The sequence below is a fragment of the Narcine bancroftii genome, chromosome 1 (assembly GCF_036971445.1).
Source record: "Narcine bancroftii isolate sNarBan1 chromosome 1, sNarBan1.hap1, whole genome shotgun sequence".
NCBI classification, from domain to species: domain Eukaryota; kingdom Metazoa; phylum Chordata; class Chondrichthyes; order Torpediniformes; family Narcinidae; genus Narcine; species Narcine bancroftii.
Window position 1 is genome coordinate 212,534,849 of NC_091469.1, and position 23,705 is coordinate 212,558,553.

Consider the following 23,705-nt stretch of genomic DNA (forward strand, 5'->3'; position numbering starts at 1 on the left):
TATCGCTTATAAGCTGCTCATGCTTCTGTCAACCTGTGACAATGTGCAATTAGGAAGTGGCTTTAAATTGTTTAGTTCAAATGCAAATCTCGGACCCCCAAGTCTTGTTCTAAATCTGCAAAGTTTGTACCTCTTTTGAAATAAACCTTAAGAAAGATGTGTGTTTTTCTTAATATTTGTTGCTTCTGGATGACTCAAAAATAGAATCTTTTACACTACAGGAGCTTGATTGAGAGCTCCGTGGCCAGCTGCATCAGTGTTGGTACAGTTGCTGTAGAACATTGGATACTAAATTGAAAGCTCATTTAGTATCTTTCAGACTTCAATAAAATTTAAAAAGAATGAAGAAAGCTGTGCTGCTTCTTTGCCAAAACCATTACAAAAGTTAAATTTAGTCATTGTGAACTTTAGCAGAATATTCCTCAAAGTCCAAATGAATGTGTGGAATCATTAACAATTCAGAAAGGGCATGACTAAATTAAATCCTTAAAATCCTATGTTTTAAAAAAAAATTGCTCCAGTCTTCTTATTTGTTGATTTCTCTTTCAATATTTCATGATTGATCACTAAAATCTAACCAATGGGAGGTTCCATTGTTTGGCAAATAGAGCCACAGCTCCAGGGCACTGAGACTGGGGTTCAGTCCTGACTGTTGTCTGTATGGAGATTGCACGGCTTCCCCGGTGACCACTTAGATCTCTTCTGAGGCCAGGAGTCTTCTCCATTTCCTAAAGACATGTTAGTAGGGTTAGTGACCATTTTAAATTGCTCCTAGTTCGAGAGTGGATGAGAATGTGGAATGAATAAGGAATGGAATTAATGTAGAATTAGTGTTAAAAGTGTAAAAGGGCGTATGACAGTGAGGGAGGAATTGGTGGTGCTTGTGGGGAAGAGGAGAGAGAAGATGAAAAGAGGAAGATTGATGTTACAAATTTACTCTTTCTAATTCGATCATCATCTAATTCCTCATGTTGCCGATGAGAAGGTGTTTTCAATCATTTTTACAAACGTGCTAACTTATTAACACTTTCATCTTATTCATATGGTTTTATGGTCAGGAAGTGAATGTAGAGAATATCAGTTAACTCATATCCCGAACCCATAACCCATACCTCATAGAATCTGAGAGTTGGACAGTGCACACATTCCTTGCATTTCCTTATCAAAACCTGAAATACATTATATTAGGAACAGTAAGTGTTAAAAGTTGTTAACTACTCTGTGTGGAACATTGCACTTTTCCATGAGGCGTTTATGTCAGGTTACAATATCTGGGTTAATAGAAACTTTCATTACCTTCTCATTAGCAACATAATTTTCCCAATTCTAATCGAGTGACCTGAGAGCTGCTGCCAATAAATAGATTATGATAGTCGCATCCTGTCCAAAACCACAATTATATTGGAATGTTATTTTCTTAGGAGCCCATGAAATACTTTTGGAGAATAATGGAACAATTGGTTCTATTTATCACACTTGATGGCTAACTCATGGCTCTGTTATAGGTTCTCAGCCACTTAATTTGTCTCTCCATCCTCTTTTTCTAATTCGTGTCTAGTACAACTCATGATACTTCCTGCCAACAGTAACATGTTAGACAGCTATAACATTGACATATGCATAAGATATAAGATAAAATGATAAAATATTAATATTGGAAATATAAATTCAGGGCATAGATCTATATTAATCCAATCTGTACTCCAGTGTAACAAAATGAAATAAGTAAATTTAAAATAAAACCATGTATAAAATTGAGGCAACAAAACAAGAATTTATATTAAAATTCTGCTATTTGAAAGGCTCATCAGAAATTATGTTCTAAAATGTTACTTGCAGCAAGTATTATTTTTAAACTGCTTTATCCCACCAAAATTCCTAGAAATTATACTTGAGAATATAATCCACCAGTCCAACAAGTACAAATAAATATTGTCTTTGTGAATGAAACTCTTTGCTCAGCCATTGCAAATAATTAATTTGGTTTATTCATGATTCCTTTATTGTCTTGTACTGATACACAAAAGGTAAATACAAACACAATTTGCCAGCTTTTCCCATGTGTAAGGGCACACAAAGAAGCACCACTCGCATTGCCAGGTAGCCCCAAACATAAGAGAGAGAGAGTGCATTTGTAGTCACCACGTTAATGGATTCACTGTCAGCATTCCTGCAACCTCTGCAGTCATACAGCCTCCTATCCACGCCATTGGCAAACCCAAGCTCCCAGTTCCAAACCTCAGCTACAATCAGGAAGCCCTTTTGGGAGCCCTTCTTGCCTTCAGCACTCCCTCAAAACACGATCCTGATACCTGGTTCCCGCATGCCAGCCTCCGGCAGCCCAACTGACAGGCTCTTCAACTGTATTGGTCCTTCAGCTGTTGAACCCCTTACTGGTTACCTGCCGTGGTCAATTACCCTGTAGGGTTGTTTCCCAGGCTTCCCCTTCTTAACTGCTTATTTTCTTGAGTATGTGCACAAAACAGTAGCCAACTTTGAATGATGAAGCGCCTTTTATTCAGCCACCTGCCAGTTTTTGCTTATACCTGACAAAGGGCCCATGACTGAAACATGAATTAGCCTTTACTTTCTGTGGATGTTGTGTGACCTACTGAGTTTCTCCAGCATGTTTATTTGAGTTAGAATGAAATGAATTGCACTGCACTTGGGATCCTTCAGCTGGCATAGTAATTTATGAGCAATAAAGCACAGGAAAAGACATTCTGGTCACCCAAGTCTGACCAACAAGATATGCTGACCATCCCACACAAAACCATGCAATGACCTGGAAGAGCTTATAAACTAGTCATTTTATTTGTAAGAAAGGATTTCAGCTGGAATGTCAAGTCAAATTTATCATCATCTGATTACACAAGTACAACCTGACAAAACAGCGTTCTCCAGTCCTCAGAGCAAAACACGCAGGCACACAACCAGACAAAATGCACAAGCAGACAGTACATATGCAGGACACGTATTTCATCTATACACATAAATAAATAAGTATTGTTTTTTATATATGTGAGTCTTGAATGGTTAATGTGAGCAATTCCTTTGGATGTTCCGCATTTTCACTGCCTGCGGGAAGAAGGTGTTCCTCAGCATGGTGGGGCTGGCTCTGATACTCCTGTATCTCTTCCCCTGACGGAAGTCGCTGAAAGATGCTGTATGCAGGGTGGAAGGGATCCTCTATTATTTTGCGCTTCATCTTCAGACAACGATTCTGGTGGGCTGGGGAGGAGGAGTGTGTATGAAAACTTCAGGAAATTACTCTCTGATACTTCCATTTCTGGGATACAAATACAAATGAGTCCAAGAAATAATTTATAATTCTTTCCTGTGCCTAGTGCTTTATAAAAGGAGATGTGCACAAAAACGAAAAAGATATCAAATTCTTGCTTGAAGCAATGCAGTGACCATTTCACAGGCAACAAGTTGTTCCATAAGTATAAGTGAACTCCCTGAATCTAATCAAGACCTAGCTTAATTCAACTTATAATTGCGTCCTTTGGCACTCACTAACTTGATCAATTGAAACAAATTGCCATCCTGTACACAAATTATTTCCTTCACTTCCTTTCTTTTTAAGATATTTCTAAAGAGGTTAATAGATAAAACCCTCTATACAGGTTATATCATATACAAACACAGATGAATTATGAATTAGAAATATGTTCATGATTATTAACTTATCTCCTACAATAAATCCAATTCCATAATTGTATTAGGATTTTCATTGTATTAGGTTAACATTTATTCTATGTCAGATATTCTATCAAAGTTAGTATTAAATATAAAATAGATAGATATAAATCTAATTCCATTATATAAGGAAAAAAGGTATTTTTATTTTAATCTATGATCTATAATAACCCATTTTCAAACCCAATTTTATCTAATAATCTACTAAAGAGAGAAAAAAAGCAAAGAAAATACCCTCCCCCTCCCCCAATAAATCCAATCCCTCCCTCGAAACAAGATGAATTTGTATAAATTATGAAGATATGGATTGAATAACAACCTTCAAATACCAGACAGGGAGTCTTCAGGGCATCCATACACCTTCACTCTTCAATTTATGTGAAAAATCCATGAATAGGCCCCACCTTTTATCAAGTCCAAACTTCACCTTTTTAATATTGTATCTAATTTATTTTTCCAAACTTAGAGAAGACATAATATCATGTAGCCATTGGATAGAAGTTAAAATTTCCCTCACTTCCAATTGGGTACTATTTTAATGTTTTCGGGAACAAAACTGAAGGGTGATCAGCTTTAGTATTTTTTTTAAACCTCTCTAATTTCCAGCTTGCCATTCTAAGTTGTTATGAGCTGAATCTCATGGGATTTGTCTGTAAAAATCAATTGTAATCTACAATGGTTTTAAATTTTGCAGAGTAACCCAGAAAATGGTGTTTTACAAATGATCATTAAACCACCAAAATAGTCATGGAAGTATGATTCAATTTATTCTGTTCCTGTGTTTATTCATTGTCATTCTATGCATGCAGTATTAAAAGCAAAGGGCTTTTTATTATTCACTAATCCTACTTTACGTTGGGGGATGATTTGCTGCATTACAACACATGGTAAGTGTTCCATTGTCTAATTATCTATCAAGAATTACTTCAAACCATAATCGTAAAAATATTTTTATCATGGTTAGGTTCTAAAAAGATGTGTGCATATACTTAAAGCCAATGTTTTACTATTGGTTGAGTAATTAAAGAAACAATCTGTTCAAAATAGGTCAAACTGATCAGAGGCAATAATAAATGGTCAAAGGAGTTAACTAAAAGTATGCATTGAACAGTGAAACACGACTAAAAATGATGACGCGATACTGATATATTTTGGTTTTGAGGGTCTCTTCAAAACATACCCAAGACACCTTCTAATTGATTGGAGAACAGGGCATTGTGCGCAGTTTATTTGAGTCACAGAGGCACATGTAAAATCAAGAGCACAACGAATCAGGTTCAATATCTACCATTAAATGCAACAGAGCAAGATGGATCTCAAAAAGACACTATTCTGAGATACATGTATGTATCTTTAGTGGTGGATTATATTGTCTTATTAAGGATTTTTCAGGCAGTTAACAATGTTGGAACCACAATTATTCACGACATTTATAGTCGGCAGATGGTGGGACAGATTAACACATGTACAGTAGTTTGTTGATGGTACTTTAAGCAGCTGAGATGGAAGGACTAAATTAAAACAGATAATAATAGCTGAAACAAGTGCCAATTTTTCTATATTGCCCACATTTGATCCAAATGTACATTCTAAATATAAAATAACTGAAAACATTGGAGCTGCAAAGGGACATGGATTAAATCTTAAACTTTGGCAACTTGGAGAGAAATGTGAGAAGGGCGCTGAACATGAAACTAAATGTATTGCATTTAAATCCTTGCAGTGTACAAAACAAGGAAGATCAGCTTAAAGCACCAATAGAAATTGGCAGGTACAAGGTTATGGGCACAACAGAGACATGGCTGAAAGAAGATCACGGCTGGGAGCTAAACATCCAAGAATATTCATCCTATCAGAAAGACAAGCAAGTGGGCGGAGGGGGTGGGGGTGGCTTTGTTGGTAAAAAGATATCAAACCCTTTGTTGGAAGGGACACAAGATCAGAGGAATGCAGAAATCCTGTGGGTAGAATTGAGAAACTGTAAATGTAAAAAAAGAGGGAAAAGACAGAAATTTGCAGTGAGATGAGTAAGTTTGCAGATGCTGTGATTGTAGTAAATACACAAAATTGCTGGAGAAACTCAGCAGGACCCTTAATATCTAGAGACAAAGAAATATAACCAATGTTTCGGGCCTGAGACCTTCATCAAGGTATGTGATAGGCTCTATCTATTGACCAAAAAATAATTTAAGCAGCGATTGCATCTCCTGATATACTATAAATGTATAACCACTGCTCCAGTAATGTTTTCCATGCCACATGATGTTCAATATTAACTTTAGAAAAGTGTTCCCTTCTGGAAATCTTTCCATTTTTCTGCATTTGTTTAACAGTAACACCTCAAAATGCCTTTTATTCCTTTTCGGGTTGATAGCAACCAAGCCTGCCGTTTGTTTTGCAGACTTCATTCCATGAAGAAGACATGAAAATGGCTGCAGACACACTGAAGGAGTTTGAGGCCTTGATGCCAACAAAGAATGATGACAAAAAAGAACAGCAAACACAGGTGTTCTTGCAGTTTCATTCAAAACATTTTTATAACTTGCCTTTCTGAATAGATTAAAAAATACACCAGATGTGACCTCAGAACAGAGAAAAATAAGAACAGGAGGACGTCATCTGGTCTGTGAGCCTGCCCCATTATTCAATAGGATCATGGCTGAATGAAAACGATCAAGAATTCTAACTTCCCTGACCAGTCTTATCCCACGTACCTGCGACATACCTAATGCTCACTGATCGGGAGTGGCGGTGAGGGGTGGTTACAGAGATGGGGAGTAGTGTAGGAGACCAGAGGGAGTTACAGAGGAATTGAGGGGTGCAGGAGACTGGAGACAGGGAGGCATATAAGGGACTGAAGGGGATCGGGAGGGGTTAATGAAATAGGGGAGGTGTGTAGGGGACTGGAGGGGTTTACATTGACAGGGTGTGAGGAATAGACGGGATGATAGAGACAGAGATGAGTAGAGGGGACCAGGAGGGATTACGGAGACTGGGCAAGCTTCATGGGACTGGAATGGGTGAGAGAGATAGGCTGGGTGGCTCAGACTGAAGGGAGGGTTACTGAGAGAGGAAGGGGTGCAGGGGACCGGAGGGAGTTATAGAGACAAGAGCAGTATAGGGGATGGGAGGGCATTACAGAGACAGGGAGTGCTGTTGGGTCTGGAGAGGATTGCAGAAGTAAGGAGGGGCATAAGGGACTGGAGAGGATGACACTGACAGAAAGGGGTGTTGGGGGACGGATGCATCAGGAAAGGATGCTGAGTCTGGAGGTGGGGTGGGTGGGGGGGGGGTGCAGAGGCAGGGAGAGTGGAGGAAGAAGTTAAGGAGATAGGGGACATGGAGCAGGTTCCAGAGATAGAGATGTTTACAAAAAAGGGAGTAGTGCAGAGGATCAGAGGAAGTTGCAGAGAAAGAAAGGGGTGTAGAGAACTGGAGGGGTTACAGAGACACAGAGATGTTGAGTGGACTGAAGAGGGTTCCAGAGACAGGGAGGGGTATAGAGGACTGGTGTGGTTTACAGAGACAAGGGTTTCAGTGACCAGAGGGAGGATTAAAGAGACAGGGAGGTTCAGGGGATCAGAGGGCATTACAGTAACAGGGAGGAGTGTTGGGGCCTGAAAGATATTTCAGAGACAGGGAAGGGTGTAGGGTCTGGAAGCCCTGGGTTACAGTGATAGGGAGAGATATCGGGGACCAGAGATTGTCACAAAGAAAGAGAGGGGTGTGGAGTACTAAAGGGTGTTATAGTGACAGGGAGGTGGGCAGGGTCTGATGGGAGTTGCAAAGTCAGGGAGGGGTCGAGGGGACTGGAGGGGGTGACTGAAGCACAAGGGGTGTAGGGGGCCAGAGTAGGAGAAAGAGGCAGGGAGGGGAGGGGGTTACTGAGACAGGGAGGGGTGTAAAGGACTGAAGGGCACAACAGAGACAGCGAGAGGTGTAAGGATCTGTAGGATCTGAGATAGGAAGGGTGCTGGGGAATGTATGAGGTGACAGAAACATGAGGGGTGTAGTGGGCTGAAGTGGGAAAAAGAGACAGGGAGGGTGTATAAGGGAATGGTGGGAGTTGCAGAGAAAGAGATGAGTTTGAGGAACCAAAGGATGTTTCAGAGACAGTGATGAGAGTAATGTATGAAGGGTATTGCAGAGACAGGAAAGGGTATAGTGGACTCGTGGGATCTACAAACACAGGGAGGGGTGCAGGGGACTGGAGAATGTGACAGAGATGGGGACGGGGATAGAGGGCTGTAGTGGGATACAGAGACATGTAGAGGTGTAAGGGTCTGCAGGGGATTGCAGAGACAGGGAGGGCTGTTGGGGACTGGAGTGGGGCGGGTGTAAAATGGACAGGGAGAGATGCAGGAACTGCAGTGATTTACAAAGACAGGGAGGGGAGTAGGGGACAGGAGGGGGTTAGAGGGACAGGGAGGGGTGGATGGTACTGAAGGTCATTACAAAGACAGGGAGGGCTATAGGGTCTGGAGGGGCGTAGGGGACTGGAGGGGGTTACAGAGATGGGGAGAGGTGTAGGGGATGGAAGCAGATGACACCAACAGGAAGGGATGTTGGGGTACTAGAGAAGGTTGTAGAGACAGGAAAAGGGACCAGGAACCTGGGGGGGGGTGGTGCAGAGGCAGGGAAGATGGAGGTGAAAGGAAGAATTTACAGAGCTGGAGATGGGAGTCGGGGCCTGGAGCGGGTTCCAAAGGCACAGTTAGAGGTAGAGATTCATATTCATATCGTATTTTTTGAGACAATGCGAGACCATAACACATTTTATTTTGCTTGTGAAAGGTAAACACCAAAAGGCCAGGTATCAGGACAGGGAAAATAATTATTTTTTATATAGAATGATGTAATATTTAAGAGTGAGGGTCATTTTCCCCTTACTCATTTGAAATTGTACAAGTATAGAACCACACCTCTGTATTTTTGAAGTGAGAGCTGAGCACTCCCGATCCAATGTCGCATCCTAGGATTTTTGGATTATGAGTGACTTGTCACTTCTCAAGCGATGATCCATCTGCTGGCTTGAGCATTCTCAGACATGGGACTACTTGAGGTCCCAATGTCCCTATGGCAAACAAGGCAGGGGGACTGTTTACTGTAATGGAGGCAGTAAAAGTTCCATTAAAAAAATATGTATCTGTGGCGGGGCACATCCTCATGGCGAACTGGCCCCGCTTGTATCCGCCACGTGGCGGGGCAGCCATGGGGAAATGGCATCGTCAGAGGTTTCTCTCTAACTCCAGCATCCCTTCCAGTGCCCACCCTGGGCAGTGATTATGATGTCACAATGCACCAGGTGATTGAGCTCATGCTGCCTTTATAGGGACGTGCTGAATCTGAATAAAAACTGTCGTTAACGACCCTCAACATGGTGGCTGTGTTTCTTCCACTGCTCACACCGCCACAATGGTGACCCCGAAGAAACCAGATGTTTTTCTGGACTCAAAACACCATGGATTCAGCAGAGGTTAATGCTGCCTCCATCAAGCTTCTCCCCTTTTGGACCCACCAACCAATAACGTGGTTTGGGCAGACGGAAGCACAATTTCAACTCCGCAACATCTCCTAAGACGCCATGATGTTCTATCATGTCGTGGGCACTCTGGACCAAGATACGGCAGCGAGGGTGGATGACATCATCCACCACCCCCCCCCCCCTCCACTGGAGGTTCATCCTAGCCTCTATGGGCACTGCGCTGTTAGGAGGCGACTTCCTCAGAGCTCACGGCCTTCTCGTTGACATGAAGGCCAAAATGCTGGTCAACGCCTGAACGTTCCACACCACCTGACTGGACACAGCAGAAACCTGCAGACCCAAAATCACCACTGTAGCCGCCGCCAGGGATGAGTTTGACAAGATCCTACACAAATTCTCCGCCATCAACGCTGCCCTGCCCCAGCATGGGGTCTTACACCACATCGCCACACAGGGCCCCCTGCTGCATTGTAGACCCAGTCAGCTGCCATCTGAGAAGCTCCAGCAGGCAAAGCAGGAGTTCTCCAGTCTCCAGGAACTGGGAATCGTCTGGCGTTCGGACAGCGCCTGGGCATCACCACTCCATATTGTCCCGAAATCATCCAGGGTCTTGAGATTGTGCGGGGACTACCTTCGGTTGAATGATGCAACCACACCCGACAGATGCCTGGTGCCCCACGTACAGGATTTCTCCGCCAACTTCCACGGCACATGGGTCTTCTCCAAAGTGGACCTCGTGCGGGGATACCATCAGATCCCGGTGCATCCAGATGACATAGGTAAGATGGCCATTATCATCCCTTTCAGCCTCTTCGAGTTCCTGCATATGCCCTTCGGTCTAAAGAACATGACCCAAATGTTCCAGCGCCTCATGGACACAGTTGAAAAATCCAGAACTTTGTGTTAATTTACCTGGACGATATTCTCATTGCCAGTCGCAACTGTGATGAACACAAAGCCCACCTCCGCACACACTTTGCCCGGCTGGCGGATTTCAGCCTCACGATCAACGCGGCCAAATGCCAGTTCAGCAAGGAGTCCCTCCAGTTCCTGGGGTACACCATTTTGGCGGCTGGGCCCACACTGGTACCGGAGAAGGTAAATCCCCAAACCCTCCAGCCTGAAAGGCCTCCAAGAGTTCATGGGGATGGTGAAATTTTACCATTGTTTCATCCCCAAAGCCGCGCGCACCATGCACCCATTGTTCGCGCTCATGGCCACCAAAGAAAAACATTTGGGCGCGGACAGGGCTTTCACGACAAAAGAGGTTCTAGCCAGTGCCACGCTGCTGGTGCACCAATGACCGGAGGCACACATGGCACTCTCCGTGGATGCCTCAGCTACAGCAGTGGCGGGGGGTTCTGGAACAGTGGCTCAATGGACAATGGTGCCTGTTATCCTTTTCATTCAAGCAGCTGCACCCGCCGGAGCACAAATACAGCACCTTTGACCGGGAGCTCCTGGCGCTGTATTTGGCCAGCTGCTATTTCCGCTACTTCCTCAAGGGCAGACCGTTCTCAGCCTTCATAGATCACAAGCCCCTCACTCAAGCAATGGCCAAGAATCTGTGGTCTGCCAGACAACAGTGCCACCTCTCGTATGTGTCTGAGTTCACGACCGACATCCAACACAGGGTTGGCAAGGACAATGTAGTGACGGATGTGCTCTCCCACCCAGCCACCAACACTCTCGCACCCAGCCTGGATTATGAGCAACTGACTCAGGCGTAGAGGAACAATGCAGAGATGTAGGCCTTTCGGGCCACCATCTCGGCCCTCAAACTCAAGGATGTCTGGGCGCCCAGCAGCCCAGACACATTGCTCTGCAACATCTCAACACGCACACCGCGTCTTGTGGTCCCGCCGTACTGGAGGGTGAAGGTCTTCAGTCTGATCCACAACCTCACTCAACCAGCAGTAAAGACAACCATACAGATGGTCGCGGAGCAGTTTGTGTGGCACGGGCTGAAGAAGGAGGTGGCGGAACTGGCCAGGAACTTTACCAAATGTCAGACCTCCAAGGTCCAGAAACACTCGCGAGCCCCCATCCTGAACTTCGACCCGGCAGTTCGCAGATTCCGTCACATCCACGTTGATGTCATTGGGCCCCTACCGATGTCCAAGAAGGCTCGTTACCTCCTCACGGTTGTGGATCGGGCCATAAGGTGGCTGGAGTCCATCCCGATTAAGGAGGCCTCTGCAGAGACGTGCGCCAGGACTCTGGTCACCCAATGGATCGCCTGTTTTGGAGTCCCAGCGCGCATCACTAATGACAAAGGGGTAAAGTTCACGTCTGCCCTGTGGACTCAGATGGTGAAGGTCCTGTGGCTCAAGCTCCATCACACCACAGCATATCACCCACAGTCCAACGGGTTGGTGGAGAGGTTCCATGGGCACCTGAAGACATCGCTTATGGCCAGGCTCTCTGTACCAGACTGGGCGGAAGAACTACCTTGGATCCTCCTCGGGATTAGGACAGCACCCAAGGAGGACGTGCAGGCTTCAGCAGCAGAGATGGTCTATGGCGCATCGCTTTTCCTGCCGGGTGAGTTTCTCAGCCCACGGCCACCGACAAAAACCTGCTGACGGACTTACGCAAGCAACTGGCCTCCCTAGTTCCCCCACCCCCGGCCCGCCACGGCACCCTGCTGTTTCATCTCCCCAAAGAGCTTGACTTGGCCCAGTTTGTTTTCATGTGGAGGGGACCACAAGGTACACCACTACAGCGACCATACGAGGGGCCATACAAAGTATTTCACCGGTCTGGCAGAACCTTCACTCTGGACGTTGGGGGGAGAGAGGAACTTTTTATGCTGGACTGCCTGAAGGCAGCCCATCTGGACATCACAGCTAGTGCAGACGGCCACGCCCAAGCGTCGGGGCCAGCCGCCAAAGCATCAGGACGCGTAGCCGGTTCTGTGGGGGACGTTGTATGGTGGGTCACATCCTCATGGCAAACCAGCCCTGCTTGTATTGCCACATGGCAGGGCAGCCATGGGAAAATGGTGTTGTCAGAGGTTTCTCTCTGACTCCAGCAACCCTTCCAGCCCACACCCTGGGCAGCGATTATGACGTCACAATGCACCAGGTGACTGAGCTCATGGCTGCCTTTAAAGGGGTGCGGTGAATTTGAATTAAAAACTGTCGATAATGACCCTCAACATGGTGGCTGTGTTTCTCCCATTGCTCACACCACCACATATCCTTTCTTTAACCAATAGCAGGCAGTGAGGTTTCAAAAGCTGTCATGTTATACCCTGTTGTGCTCCACATTGATATCCTTACTTTCACTTGTCTGTAGTTTGTCCTGTCTCAAAATCCATTCTATCACTTTCTGTATGGGATAGGGGCTGGGTCTGAGGTGATCTCTCCTTTTGAGTTGGTTAGAATATGGGAATAGAGCTATAAACATTCATGTTATTAACATAGAAATAAGAAACCTTTTAAATGGGAGAAACACAGCCACCATGTTGAGGGTCATTATCGACAGTTTTTAAAAGGTATTATGCTTCTGCCCAAGATCCTCTTCAGGCTTGACTCCGGTATTCAAGGCAACAAAAGGCATAACAATAAAATTCTCATGTTGTAGATGCGTCCCGAGGGCTGTGTTGCCTGCCTAGTGCCCGGTTCAGGATGTCTTAATCTGAGTGACAGAGAATTTTCAGTTGGAGGGCAAGGATCCAATTGAAGTGTCCCATGTGGGTACCGACAATGTAAAGAGATCCTGCTAAGGGAATTTGAGGAGCTAGGGACCAAATTAAAAATTCAGAACCAAAAAGGTGGTTATCTCTGGATAACGACCTGAGCCATGTGCAAATTGGCAGAAGGTCCAGAAGACTGGAGTTAAATGCGTGACTCAAGGATTGGTATAGGAGAAGTCGATTCCAATTCATGGGAAATTAACAACAGTATAGGGGAAAGAAGGAAATATTCAAAGAGGATGGGCTCTGTCTGAACAGTGATAGGACCTGGATTCTTTATTGCATCTGTCTTCCATTTAAATTTATTTCCTTTTTGATCCCTTTCACATTCTGCATGTGTCACTGGCATTATCTCACTTTTGTCCATATTTATTTTATAGCCAGATACTTCTCCATATTTTTGCAATGTTTCATGTAAATTTTCCAAAGATTTAACTGGGTCTGATAGGTACAATTGCATGTCATCAGCAAATTGACAAATTTTGTGTTCTTCTTGTCCAACTTTGAAGCCCTTTCCGTCTGGATCTCTTCTTATCGTGAGTATAAAAAGTGCAGGTGGCATCCCAATCTACTCAAGGGAAACACCGCTGGCATCTGACTATTGGTTATAATTTTAGCTTGTGGTTTATGATGTAAGGTTTTTCTCCAGTTTTTAAATGTTCTGCATATGCCAAATTTTTCCTTTGTTTTAAATAGTAAGGACCATTCCAAACAGTCAAATGCTTTTTCCGCGTCAAAGAAGACTGTTATATTTGGATTTTGTTCAAATTTTTCCATATAGATTATATTAAATAACCTTCTTAGACTATTTGAGGAATGTCTTTCATTATCAGTTTTGGTAGATATTGCCCTAGTCTACAAGCTAACACTTTTATTAGTGTCTTATAATCAACATTTAACAGTGAAATTTGTCTATATAAAGCAGTTTTTAATGGGTAACTATTTTTGTTGGTAGTATATAATAATAGCATTTGAGAATGATTCTGGGAGGGTCTGTGTCTCTACTGCTTGGTCCAGAACATCCATTAGTAATTCTTTGAATTGTCTGCAAAATTTGGGTGGGAATCCATCCTCCCCCACTGATTTATTCGGCTGTAGGATACCCAGGGCTTTTTCATGTTCTTCTCTTGCATTTATTATTCTTGATGACTCCGCTGCTTTAACTTGCCAAGATAAGACTTTATTTGCCCATTCACCTCACTCAAAATATTTTTGTTTAGTTTTTGGTATAGCTTTTTATTTCTATGTGTTTGTAATATATGGTATCTTACCTTTTTAGTCTCCAATAGCCTGTATTATTCTTCATGTCCTGTTCCTTGATATTTTTTTTTCTAATTCTGTAATATTTTTCATAGTTGTGCTCAGATAGGATAGACCAGAGGGCTCACCCACTAAGGCTACATGGGTGGAGCTAAGGAATGGAAAAGGTCTGACCACATTCATGGTGTTGCCTAAAAATCAGCAAGAATTGGAGGAGTGAATGTGTAGAGGGATAGCAGATAGCTGCAGAAAACATAAAGTTGTTACAAGAGGAGATTTTAACTTCCAACATATTGACTGGCACTCCCATACTGTGAAAGGGCTGGATGGCTTGGAGTTTATTAAATGTTTTCAGGAAAGTTTACTCAATCAATATAGAGTATATATTATATTGTAAGTACGACAGAGAGAGAGGGAGAGAGAGTGTGTAATACTGGATCTCCTCTTTGGGAACAAGACGGAACAGGTGACAAAAGTTTGTGTCGGAGAACATTTTGTCCAGTGAACATCATTCCATTAGCTTCAAGGATAGGATAAGGATAGGTCTGGTTCTCGGGTTGAGATTCTAAATTGGAGAACAGCTAAATTTGAAGACATTAGAAAGGATCAAGAAAGTATGGATTGGGGTAAGTTGTTTTCTGGCAAGGATGTGTTGTGCATGTGGAAGGGTCTTAAAGGCAAAATTTTGAGAGTACTGATATTTGTAAAGGCAAAGTTAACAGGGATAGGGAACTTGGTGCTTGGAGGGATATTGGGGAACTGGTGAAGGAGAGTGAATTGTACAAGAGGAACAGGAAACAAGGAGCAAATTATGTACTTGAAGAGTATAAAAATGCAAGAAAAAACAAGCACATCAGGAGGGCTAAAAGAAGACAGGAGATTACTTAGGCAGACAGTGTGAAAGAAAATCCTAAGATGTTTCAACAGGTATACTCAGAGCAAAAGGGTGTTGAGCGACAACATTGGTCATCTTGACGATCAGAGTGGTTGGGTTGTATGGAGCCAGAAGAGATGGAGGAGATCTGGAATGGGGTTTTGCATCAGTATTTACTCAGGAAACTGGCACAGAGTGTAGGAAAGGAAAGAAAACAAGCAGTGAGGTCATGGACCTTGTACAGATTAAAGAGGAGGGGGTTTTGCTGTCTTAAAGCAAATGATGGTGGATATATCCCCAGAGTCAGACAAGATATTCCCTCAAACATTGAGGGAGTCCAGAGTTGAATTTGCAGGGCCCTGGCAGAAATATTTAAAATGTCTTTAGCCAGGGTTGAGATGCTGCAAGATTGAAGGGTAGTTCATGTTGTTCTGTTGTTTAAAAAGACTCCAAATATAACCTCGAAAATTATAGGCTGATGAGCCTAACATCAGTATTCGTAAATTACTGTAAGTTATTCTAAGATTTGGATAACCAGTGACTGATTATGGAAAATAAACATGGATCTGTGTGTAGTAGATCCTGTTTAACTAATCATAGAGTTTTTCGAGGAGGTTACCAGGAAAGTTGATGAAGGAAAGGCTGTGAATGTTGTCTGCATGGATGTTAGTAAGGCCTTTGACAAGGTCCCACATGGGAAGTTTGTCAGGAAGGTTCAGATGCTTGGTATTTGTGGTGAGGTAATAAAATGGATTGAACATTGGCCATAGGGTGAGGCCAGAGAGTGGTAGTGGATGATTGTTTCTCAATCTAGTGTTCTTCAGGGATCAGTACTGGGACCATTGTTGTTTGTCATCAATATCAATGATCTGGATGCTAATATGGTAAATTGGATCAGCATATTTTTCAGATGAGACAAAGATTTGAGGTGTTGCAGACAAAGAAGAAGGCTTTCCAAACTTGCAAATGGATCTAGACCAGCTATAAAAAAGGGCTGAAGAATGGCAGATGAAATTTACTGCAAACAAGTGTGAGGTGTTGCTATTTGGAAGGACAAACCAAGGTAGAACATATAAGGTAAATGGTAGGGCACTGAGGAGTGCAGTAGAACAGATTAATCTGGGAATACAAATAGAAAATTCCTTGAAAGTGCCATCACAGGTAGATAGAGATGAAAAGAGAGCTCTTGACATAAGAGCCTTAGTAAATCGAAGTATTGACTATAGGAGTTGGAATGTTATGGTAAAGTTGTATAAGACATTGGTGAAGCAAAATTTGGAGCATTGTCTGCAGTTTTGGTCATCTAACTGCAAGAAAAATATCAATAAAATAAATAGAGTGCAGAGAAGATTTACTAGGATGTTTCCGGAACTTCAGGAGTTGAGTTACAGGAAAAGGTTAAACAGGTTAGCACTTTACTCCCTGGAGCGTCAAAGATTTAAGGGAGATTTGATTGAGGTATACAAAATTATGAGGGGTATTGATGATTAAAGGCAACAAGTTTTTTATCCTACTGAGGTTAGATACAAACCAGAGGACATGGGTTTAGGGTGAAAGTGGAAAACCTTAGGGGTAACTTTTTCACATGGAGTAATGGGAGTGAGGAATGAGCTGCCAACTAAGGTGGTGAATGCATACTCATTTTAACATTTACAGATCATGTGGACAAGTACATAGATGGGCGAGATATGGAGGGCTCCGGGTTGAGTGCAGTCATTGGAAGTAGGCAAAGAAATAGTTCGGCATCACCTCAAATGAATAAAGGGCCTATTTTCTCTGTTGCTCTATGGTTCTAGCAGCATAATACAGAGATGGAGAAGATATGAGATGCAGAAAGAAGTGAGATAATAAAACACTATTCTCCATGGCAGAGGTTTAAGGAAAGGAGGAAGAGGCTTTGAGTGGATCTGGGGAAGAATCTGAGGGCCCAGGCACACAAAGTCACTGCAGGCAGTAGTGGAGAATAATGTTGAAACAGGGCCCTTGAGATGACCATCACCCTATCCACACCAAGTTAATTCCACATGCCCCATTCCCTGCTCATTCTGGAACCACCCAGATGCCACTTAAATGTGGTCACTGTTCCTGCCTCGACTGTCTTCTCTGGCAGTTCACTCCAGACACTAATTATTCTCAGTGTGCAACATTTACCCCTCAGATCTCCATTAAACCATCTCCCTCTCACCTTCAGCATGTTCCATGCAGTTTTACACACTCCAGTCATGGGAAACAGATCATTTATCAACTTTATCTGTGTCATTCTTACTTTACGTCCCCTCTCTGCCTCCCTCACTTTGGAGAAACAAGAAAGCAGCCAATCCAGTCTCACCTTACAAAACAGATCCCTATTCTGGACAACATCCCTGTGAACCTTACCTTCATATTGTCTAGTTCATCATTAATTCCTTGTAGTCTGCTGACCAGAACTGCAGACAGCACTCTTGAAGTAGATGAACTAACATTTTGTGTGTCTGGAACACAACGACCTGACATTTGTACTCTGCGCCTTTGCCTCCCTGACCCCCCTCCCCCCATTGCTGCCACCAGTGACCCCATGTCAGTGCCGCCACTGACTCCCTCTTGGACCCCCCACTGATGCCACCATCAGTGCCGCCACTTAAGACCCCTTCATTGCCTCCACTTATGCCCCCTCATTTCCGACACTGATGCCCCCCTCATTGCTGCCACAGACACCCACCTCGGTGCCACCATTGATCCTTGCCAGTCCCGCCGCTGACACCTGCCTCAGTGGCGCCCCTGGCACTAAAATAAGCAAGATTTTAATCAGAGAAAAATACTCAGGGTAGTGAGACTGATTCAAATTCTGTTTTTCTTAAAATTAGTTGACTTCACAGCTACAACCATTATATCTTCATTATTCATTGTGACAACAAGTCTGCCTGGTAGGTATTTAAAGATGATTTTTCAGATGCTCCCTGATAAACCAGATTCCCTTTATTATTACCATCTGACTTGCGTAGCATAGAAATTTTGGAAACTATTAAACATTTAGCATTTTGATTCTGTTCATTAATTTTTCACTGTATATATGAATTTAACTCTTCATTCATGGAAAGACAAATGTACTCACTAATCTATGATTGTTGAAATAAATGCTACTTGCAAAATACATTATAAGTGAAAAGTTGTTTTCACATTGGTTTTGCCTGTTAAATATTGGCTGCTCAAAACGCAATATTTTATATTGGCTGAGGGCTATTTCTTGTAAGCATGTTTGTAACTTTGGCAGGATTTCTGGGATTACCTTCTAACAATGGACCTTACACTGAGATTCAAATGAGCAAATTGTAATTTATTATCAGGCAGATTGTTTGTGACTTTATCTTTTTAAAGTAGAAGAGAAACAATCACTCCAGCTTTAAGTTGTAGCTGAAAATTATGCTTTACTGAAGTAAAACAGTGCATGCCAAGCAATGAGAGAACAATATGCTTGCCTACAATACAGACAATTCAATTTTTTCCTTGAATTCTCGAATTTACATTCAGTTTCCAACCTTGCCTTAATACACTCAATCATTCCGTTCCAAGCATTCAAGACTCAAAATTCAATTCAAAAGCAGAGTACTGTATTGGAAATCCTCAAATTAAACACAGAACATGCTGCAAATACAATAAAGCCTTTGGTGTCTGACACCTATGGGGGATTGGTAGATGGTGGATAAGTGTATTTTCTGGTTGCTTGAGACTTAATCTTACAATGCCTAATTAATACACCTGCATTAAGAATAATCACTTTAAAAGACAAAATACAAAATTACTACACTTTATATGCACTGAACAAACTTCACTTGCATGAATCTATAAACAAAGTATTTTACTTTATTTTCAGTCACATTCTTTGTAAACATTTAATCATCGCTGAATCTTCAGGTTCCTCCCCCTCCACTGAGCTGCCTGAAAGATGAACAATAACATTGTTGATAATTAAACTGCCATCCCCCAAGTTTACAGATAAAGCCTCTGACCCAAGCGACTCTTACTAAGCAGGGATAAAGAGACACTTTAAGAGAGTCACCCCAACAGTGAGCAGCATCAATCAGCTCTTCCCACAAATTTATTTGACCAGTTGCGAAAAACAAAGCATGACCAAGGCAATCTGATGGCTTGAATATTTGTTCCCAGGTTTATATGTTACTTCAGAGAATGTTTACTTTTACAATTTTAAACTTACGTAATGTTTCACCTGTTATTTTATTCATGTTAATTTTATTATTTTTAAATTTATTTCCTTCTTTTTATTTGCTGAATGCTTGAATTCCAGATACCAGCGAGCTTACTATATTCAGTTTGATGGGCAGAATCTGTGAAGAGAGAAAGAAAGTTAACATTTCATGAAAATTGTGATAGTACAGATTCTATCACCAATGTGTATATGTATAGATTGTAGTGTAGGATGATTGAGATTGGCTGAGAGTGTAGCCACACCTACTGGCAGGTCTTAAAGGATTGTTCCTAGCCAGACCAGGTCATTCTGGACTGGTCGACCTACATGTGATACGCTCCAGTCTTCTAGTTAATAAAAGCCTTGGTTTGGATCAACAAGCCTTTGATTCTTTCTCTACAATTTTATTAACTAGAAAGTTTTAAAGGGTTGGAGCGTATGCTACAGCCGGAACGCCTCTACATCGACCCACAGTCAGCTACAGCCTTGAATGACATTAAGCACTGGGTGAGGTGCTTCGAAACATACATACAACTCTCTGACCCTGCTGTGATAGAGGACAGCCATCAACTACTAATATTGATGACTATAGTGTCCCCAGGAGTCTACCAGAGCATTCAGACGTGACCATTTATGCCGCAACCATGAAGGTGCTGAAAGAGCTCTACGAGCTCGGTACAAACTAGCGACAAGGAGGCAACAGCCTGATGAGTCCTGTAGAGCTTATATTCAAGCACTAAGGGCAATGGGCAGGGACTGTGCCTGCACAGACAGAATTGCTGTGGAGACCATAGACGATCTCATTCAGGATGCCTATGTGACCGGGGTCCGATTGACTGAGGTGAGGCAGCGCCTGCTAGAGCACGGAGGAGAAAACCTAGAGGACATGATCCGGATCACAGAGACAATGGAGGATGTGGTCTTAAGTATGGACATCTATTTGCCGGGCTGGACCCCACACTCTGATGTGAGTAGGATGCCCTCCCTCAATCCTACTACCCCACGGCACACCGATGGCCTGACGGCTGCCGCTACACTACCTGATGCAACCCTGAGTGTTAGTTTTGTGGGAGGGACAACACAGCAGGTCCCAGTGCCCGGTGAGAAAAGCCAGGTGCCAGAAGTGCCTTAAAAATGGCCACTTTGCTATAGACTGTCACTCCAAAATGGCCACCGTCAAATACAGTGCTTCGTGTGAAGCCCAACCGCCACCCTCCCATTCAAACATTTCTTCCTCAGAGCTCTCGTCCAACGAGAGCGAGGGCTCCACCACGTGGCAGCGCCTGACGTCACGGGGCAGATGCTGAGCGCGGAAGGTACAACCCACCCTCACCACAATGACGTTAGCCTGCTTCACCCTCCCTCATGAAGCAACATCCGACCATGCCCCAGCCCTGACTTCAACGCCCACTGCCGCTGCTGACCAGGGACCTGCCGCCGCCATCACCACTGAGTCTGCTACCTCCATCACCGCTGAGCCTGCCGCCGCCGCTACCAATGCTGCCGACCAGGGAACCACTGTCACTGCTGACCCAGGACACACCACACCTGCCGCCGCTATCAACGCTGCCGACCGGGGACCCGCCACCACTGAGGCAGATGACCAGGTACTTGCCACCGTGACCGACGCTACCGACCCAGTACCCACCGCCGCTACTGACGCTGCCGACCAAGGACACACTGCCGCGACCGACACTACCGACCCGGTACCCACCGCCAATGACTGCCCGACTGACCGCCCCACTGTCGACAGCAAGCAGCGACACCCAGCACTTACCATTAGCTGGCTGACACCCCAAGCAGGCTGCAGGAGGCAGCACCAACTCCTCGACGCTGACTGCTCCGACCCAACTGTTTCTGTGACATCACCATGCACACATTGCGTGACATCATCAAGTAGGACTCCATTGTCGCCATTTTAAGTCACTGCATCAGTAACCCAAGACCAGGACTGCCCCCATTCCCTCACAAAAGCAATGGAACTGATTAAAGTGCATGGACACTGTACCAATTGCTTATTTGACTTGGGGTCAACTGACAGTTTTATCTGCCCAGACCTGGCCTGCCGTTGCGGACTGGCTATTCTTCCAACTGCCCAGAGGATTTCATTGGCGACCAGATCGCAATCGACTGGGGTAAAGGGGTATTGTGTGGTGACCCTGAAAGTCCAGGGCATCATGTTCACAGACTTCAAACTATTAGTCCTTCCCCAACTGTGCACCCCTGTATTGCTGGGACTGGATTTTCAGTGCCAGTTCTGAACCATTTCCCTGCACTTTGGGGGGCCTCACACTCCACTCTCTGTCTGTAACCACTGCACCCCGGAAGCCTCCTGCCAATGGAAGCCCGGGCTACCTGACCCCGCACCCCAGAGCCTCACCTGAAGCTTCTCCACCCTCCGAGTTGCTCCGCCTGCGCTCTTCGCAAACCTCACCCCTGGCTGGAAGCCTGTGGCCACCAAAAGCCGGCAATATAGTTATGAACACAGGAAATTCATCACAAGCGAGGTGCGCAGACTGCTGGATTACCGAACCTAGCATTACCGAACCTAGCTGGAGGGCCCCAGTGGTGGTTGTTAAAAGTGGGGTGAAGCCACGGATGGTGGTTGACTACAGCCAGACAATCAACTGCTTCATGCTTCTGGATGCATACCCCCTTCCACAGATCACGGATGTGGTGAATCAGATCGCCCAATACTGCATGTTTTCTACCATTGACTTATGTTCAGCCTATCATCAGCTCCCGATCCACCGAGAAGACCGACCTTTCACAGCCTTCAAAGTGAATGGGTGGCTGTACCAATTCCTCAGGCGACCCTTTGGGGTCATGAATGGCGTTGCAGTCTTCCAGCGGTAAATGGACCAGATGGTGGACCAGAACGGGCCAACAGCTACTTTCCCGTATCTGGACAATGTCACCATCTGCAGCCCTGACACAGAGGATCTTGATGCCAACCTCAAGAAATTTTTTCAGACTGCAATTTGGCTGAATTTGACCTACAATTTTGACAAGTGTGTCTTCCAGACCACTCAGCTCACAATTCGAGGTTGCTTGGTGGAGTACGGGGTGGTAATGCCAGACCATAACTGCATGAGTCTCATCATGGACTTCCCCCCCACCCCCCCACCACAACCAGAAGGAACTCAGACACTGCCTGGGCTTCTTCTCCTACTATACCCAATGGGTTCCACTCTATGCCGACAAGGCACGTTCACTCATCAAGACCACCTCCTTCCCCCTGTCAACCGAAGCCAGAGTGGCCTTTGACCGCATCAAATCAGACATCACTGCTGCAACACTGCACACCATCGACGAGTCCATCCCATTCCAAGTCGAGAGCGATGCGTCTGACTTTGCACTGGCAGCCACTTTGAACCAGGCCGGCCTGCCGGTAGCCTTCTTCTCCAGAACCATCCAGGGTCCTGAGAGATGACACTCCTCTGTTGAGAAGGAGGCCCAGGCCATAGTTAAAGCAGTACGTCGTTGGAGACACTACCTCACTGGCAGGCGCTTTACACTGCTGACTGACCAATGCGCGGTCTCCTTCATGTTTAACAATGCCCAGTGAGGTAAGATCAAAATTGCCAGGTGGAGAATCAAGCTCTCCACCTTTAATTATGACATACTGTATCGGCCTGGTAAACTCAACAACCCACCAGATGTGCTCTCCAGGGGGACTTGCACCAACATATAACTGGACAGGCTGCAGAGACTCCTTGAGGAGCTCTGTCAATCAGGGGTCACTAGGTTTGCGCACTTTGTCAAATCTCGCAACCTGGCCTACACGGTCGAGGAGATTCACTCCATGACATGAGCCTGCCTGGTGTGCGCTGAGTGCAAGCCTCACTTCTTCCATCCGGAGAACACCCACATCATCAAAACCACCCACCCCTTTGAGCATCTCAGCGTAGACTTCAAGGGGCCCCTACCGTCGACCAACCATAATACCTACATCCTTACAGCCATTGACGAGTACTCCCACTTCCCGTTCACTGTGCGCTGCTTGGACATGACTGCCTCCTCAGTCATAGAGGCCCTGCACAGCATCTTCGCCATCTTCGGGTACTCCAGTTACATCCACAGTGACAGGGGGTCCTCGTTTATGAGCGTGGAGCTGCGGCAGTACTTTCTGGAGCGTGGTATTTCTTCAAGCAGGACCACCAGCTATAACCCACGCGGTAATGGGCAGGTCGAAAGAGAGAATGCCACCATCTGGAAAACGGTTACGCTTGACCTCCGGTCCAAATGTCTCCCCACTTCTCGCTGGCAGGACATGCTCATTAGTGCCCTACAATCCATCCACTCCCTCCTATGCACCTTGACCAATGCCACTCCCCATGAAAAGATGTTCTCTTTCCTGAAGAAATCCGAATCGGGAACAACCATACCAGCGTGGCTCACAGTTCCTGGGCCAGTCCTCCTGCAATGCCACGTCCGGTACTCAAAGAATGACCCCTTGGTTGACTGAGTGACTCTGCTCCATTTGAACCCCCATTATGCC

The 23,705-nt window shown here is 44.6% G+C and overlaps 1 long non-coding RNA gene across 1 annotated transcript; it reads right to left on the minus strand.

Moving 5' to 3' along the window:
• Positions 1 to 18,847: 18,847 nt before the first annotated feature.
• On the minus strand, positions 18,848 to 21,062 carry LOC138738921 (uncharacterized). The gene is made up of 3 exons (XR_011341866.1): positions 20,982 to 21,062; positions 19,214 to 19,343; positions 18,848 to 18,936 (listed from the first exon to the last, which is right to left on the minus strand). It is a non-coding gene; the product is annotated as an uncharacterized lncRNA (long non-coding RNA).
• Between the last annotated feature and the right edge of the window lie 2,643 nt (positions 21,063 to 23,705).